This window comes from Herpailurus yagouaroundi, unplaced genomic scaffold, assembly GCF_014898765.1.
Source record: "Herpailurus yagouaroundi ecotype Mexico unplaced genomic scaffold, PumYag 93152, whole genome shotgun sequence".
In the NCBI taxonomy this organism is placed as follows: Eukaryota; Metazoa; Chordata; class Mammalia; order Carnivora; family Felidae; genus Herpailurus; species Herpailurus yagouaroundi.
In genome coordinates this window covers 1-4,618 of record NW_024421335.1, presented here as the reverse complement: position 1 = coordinate 4,618, position 4,618 = coordinate 1, and the positions used below count along the sequence as shown (strand labels likewise).

Below are 4,618 nucleotides of genomic sequence, written 5' to 3'. Positions count from 1 at the left end.
AAAAAAAATTTTAAGTATTTCATCCCACTTTTACTTGTTTTCATTGGGAGAATGACCCAAAATAAAAGACTGCCATTATCAGAAGCAGGACACGTGAATTTTTTTGCCATCTGTCAGCACATTGATTTGAGGAGTTTGCAAAAATGTTGGAATTGTTGGCTAACATGGAATTTACACACTATTATGGGGGTCATTTAACAGTGGTCTGTGGTAAGGACAGTGGACCTCTGGTTCTATAAACTTCTTAATCTAACTGCTGCCCCAGTCTGAAGTAGGGAAAAATTATCAGTTTTTTTTCTTAAAACTGTTTTGAGATGTAATTCACATCAGAATACTCTATAATTTAGGATAATTTTTTTTTTCCTTTTGGTTTTTTTTTTTTTTTTTTTTTTTGAGAGAGAGAGAAAGAGTGTGTGTGTGTGTGTGTGTGCGTGCGTGCGCGCGCCCGCTCACAGGCCAGGGAGGGACAGAGAGAGGGGAAGAGAGAGAGAGAGAGAGAGCGGGAGAGGGAGGGAGGGAGGGAGGGATGGAGAGGGAGAACGAACCTTAAGCACAGTCCGCACAAAGCACAGAGCCCAATGTAGGGCTTGATCCCACAACCCTAGGATCACAACCTGAGCCGAATTCAAGAGTTGGACACTCAACCGACTGAGCCACCCAGGCATCCCTAGGATAACTCTTAACTCACCTATAAATCAGAGCACCTTGCAGAAGCTCTGACTGTACACCTCATTGCTTCCAAGTCCCCATATGTAGTTCTGTGAGTCAGAGCCAAGTGCAGTTGAGGTTCCAGTGCTGGTGTTGTGGTTTGTTTGCTTAGAGTTGCCACAGATCAAGGCACTTTCCAGAAGCTTATGAATAATGAGAATTGCAAGTTCTAAGTCTATGGCATTTATTGACCAACAAGTGTATTCCCTGCTAAAGTTAGGCTTGGAGTTTGGTGTGGCTTTTTTGTTCCTGGGTTTTTTGTTTGGTGTTTTGGTAGGAATTAAAGAAAAAAGAAAAACAGAAAGAGTATCGTGAAAAACAAAAGGAGAAGAAAAGAAGCAAAAGGCTTACGAAGCAGGCCAGAAAGGCCTCGTCGGCCCCGAAGAAAGAGGAGGCGGGCCCTGGGACTGGCGGTGCTCCGGTGAAGGGCCCCGCACCCCCGAAGGAGGCCCGAGCTTGTGGGAAGAAAGAGAGCACTCAGGTAAAAGCCCAGAATAAAGTGCAGGACGAATCCGAAGAGGAGCTTCCTCAACTGGTACCAATAGAGAGGACTCCAGCGAAAGAAAACGGAGAGGTATTTCTATTGGTGCTAGTGGCCGATGGCTTCAGTGCCCCCGTGTGTCAGGCAGGCCCCGCTGAGCCATGCGTGTAAGAGGCATTGCAAGGACGGGGGCGTTGTTTGTCCCTAGTGTATTTCCAGCAGAATCTGTCGTAGCAAAGATCCCGAGGTCATAGATGAAACTTACCAGGTAGACCCAGAAGCCTGGGAGGGGCTTCCTTTGCCCTGTATTGGAGTGATGTGCAGTGAACACATTCGTCTGTGTATCTCAGATTCAGGGGAGGGGTGGTCATGATAATAATTCTGGGACGCATCGCCTGTGGTTTTCAAAAGCAGGCCGGGGCAGACATTTGGGCACTGGTTCAGTTTCTGACAGTGAGTCCCGGATCACCACATGATTAATTTTTGGAAATGTACCAGGGCAAGGGCAAGCTTGGGTGCTGGGTCCTGCCTGTAAAACCTTTCAGACCTGGTGAAGACAGTCACTCTCGGAGTTCCATTGTCAGGGGCCGTTTTTCCCTGCACTTAACTCTTATTTTTCTTAGATGCAAAAACAAGCCGCAGGAAAGAAGTCTCCAAAGAAGAGTCCCAATCCCAGCGCACCTCGTGGGAAGAAGAGAAAGGCCCTTCCCAGTTTCGAGACCCCGACGGCTGCGGAGCCCAAGACCCCAGGTAGCAGCCCGGGCAAGAAGCCAAGAATCAAAGAAGAGGCGGGAAAAGAACCAGACTCTTCACTGGGCAAAAAAGACCCAAGACAGGTGACCAAAAAGCCAGGGGCCAAGTTCTTCACTACTCCCAGTAAGTCTGCGAAAAAAGCCCCCCACGCCCCCAAACAGTGGCCCAAAAAGTCCAGAGTGCCCCAGTCGACCTAAAAATCAGAGACTCAAGCAGAAGGAATCCTCCAGACTCCCTAAAGAGCTTTTTAAAAAATGCCTGGATCCCGCCCCTGCCCGGCGCAGTCTCCTCGAGGAGTGAGGCCCAGACTTAAATACTTGTTAAAACCTCCGCAAGCAATTCTGACGGATGTTGGTGGGCGTGGGAAAGAGTTGTGAAGGAGACCCATTTTTTAAGTTGCTTTTCCATGTATTTGCTAATGTAACAGAGGGAAAATACAGTGCTTCTGTGTGGTTGCTTGTTATTAAAGTGTAACGGCTTCTGAGTAAACTCTTGGTGCTCCCTATCTTGTTGGTTTTCCTTAAATCCCTGCGATGTCACCCCTGTCCCCGTCTGCTGTCACCCTGGGTTTTGCCTAGGCTCCATTACCCTAGTTTGTGCGAACCTTCCCAGCCCTTGTCCGCCGGCAGGGAGGGGCTCGCTGCCTGGCACTCAGCTCTGCAACTTACAAGAAGCCCTCGGCGGGTTTCAGAATCAAATAGTCGATGTTGGTGGTAGTCGGCCTGGGCCGGGGCCGCCGAGGGGGCGTGCACTTGATGAGACTGGTTAACAGGGAGCCGTTTTCAGAGACACGGAGTTGAATCCCGCCTGCTAGAGACCAGAAATCCTTCTAGCTTTGCCATCTTTCTCCAGACCCTTCCTCGGCCTGTGTGGATTCGCTCGCGTGTGCCGACTCTAGGCCAGGAAGCTGGAGGGGGTGGACTGTGGATTTGGGGTGACTCAAATGTGTTCTGAGGCAGTCAGTGACTTTTCAGGTGCTTGGCCTTTCCCTCGATTTGAATCAGGGTCCCCATCCCTGGTGGTAAGCGATGGGTTCCCTGTCCTACCGGAAAGGCCGAAGTGAGGCACGCTTTCAGGGATCACGTGGCTCGGGAAGCAGTCAACTTGCAGACCGTCTTCCATCAAGTTAGAGGAGCGAGAGCTTTTGCTTTTCAGACGTTAACTTACAATCCTCAAATCCTCTCAAATAACACTACTTTGCAATTCCGCTGTCCTTGTAGGCTTTCAGGTACACATTTCACATAGAGGATTAGCACAGTCGCTTTGAATTTTCCGCAGAAACGTCCCACGGCAACAGGCCAGCCTTGTTTCACATCTTGAGACGTGAAGGTGAAGTCCTCTTTGGCGTGGGTCATCGCGTACACAGTGCTGCTCCTCTCTACGTGACCTGATGGGGGGAGGGGACAGCATTCGGTCTTTTACCCACCCTCCACCCAACCAATAGGGATTCTGTGACACAAGTGATCTCTTTGGTCTGTGGCTTCCTCCTGATGGAAATGTGGGGCAGCTGCTTACCTTCCTGTCCTTTGTACATCAGGGGTCACTCAAGTTATGTTGAAAACAGCAGATTTATTTTAAACTTCTTAAGCAGGAGGCTCATTTTCTGACAACTGGAAACCACGGCTCGGGAATGGGTCAAAATTCTGAATTGCAACAACAAGGCACAAATCCAGCTGCTAGGTCTCTAAGGCTCAGGCGCGTCCCCAGCTGGCCGATAGGGCTGCGACCTGGGGCCAAGAGGAGCGGGAAACCGCTGCTACGGTGAGTCACGCTCTTGGGGTTAAAAGGCTGGGTGTGTGGCTGACACTATACTGGGAGTCAGTGCAGGGTTTCTGGACCCATCCGCCGTGCCATGGAGATTCAAGGGACAAAACCGGGTCTGGTGGGAGAAATGTCATGCAACCTTTCTGAAGAAATACTTGAATTTTGGTTCTTTTTCTTTCTTTCTTTTTTTTTTTTTTTTTAAGGAACCATAATAACCATCAAAAAAACTTTTGAAGTTTGTTTATTTTGAGAGGCAGAATCCCAGGCAGGCTCCGTGCTGTCAGCGCAGAGCCCGACGTGGGGCTCGAACTCACAAACCGGTGAGATCGTGACCTGACCTGAGCCAAAATCAAGAGTCAGATACTCAACTGACTGAGCCACCCCCCCTGCAAAAATATTTTTAAATGTTTTGTATTTAAGACAGCCTCACTGTTTAGTGAAGATCACATCGTATTTCATAGTCTCCTTGAGAAATAATAAAAATGAGGGACCAAAGGAATTGGTTGAGTCCTGCTATCTTATTACTGACCCCAGACCCTTGCCCTGGCCCCTTCCAGTTCACAGGCGTTGAAGGGTTTAACCAGCCAAGAAATATTTGGCCGTTTTACTAGATGTTTGAAGGTTCTGTACCACCCACATTTCTTTCTCCTCAAATTGCTACGGTTTTCCCTGTGTTCACATGTACAGCACCAAGATTCTCAGCAGGACTTTACGAACCATCAGAAGCCCTCGTCAAGCTTTGGGTCTTGAAGGAATTCATGCGTGTGATGAAGGACCACAGATACAATTTGGGTTATAGCGATGACTTCAGGATGATGGTCTCGGAGAGAAAATGGCAAACTGGGTGCTTATGTTTAACCACAGACTCGACGTCTTAGTCCAGTGCTGTCTTAAAAGGATCAACATCCGGGG

General features: G+C 48.7%; 1 long non-coding RNA gene across 1 annotated transcript; it reads left to right on the top strand.

Moving 5' to 3' along the window:
• The first annotated feature begins 439 nt into the window (after positions 1-439).
• Positions 440-2,447, top strand: LOC121026391 (uncharacterized). The gene is made up of 2 exons (XR_005788346.1): positions 440-1,282; positions 1,813-2,447. It is a non-coding gene; the product is annotated as an uncharacterized LOC121026391 (long non-coding RNA).
• Positions 2,448-4,618: the final 2,171 nt, after the last annotated feature.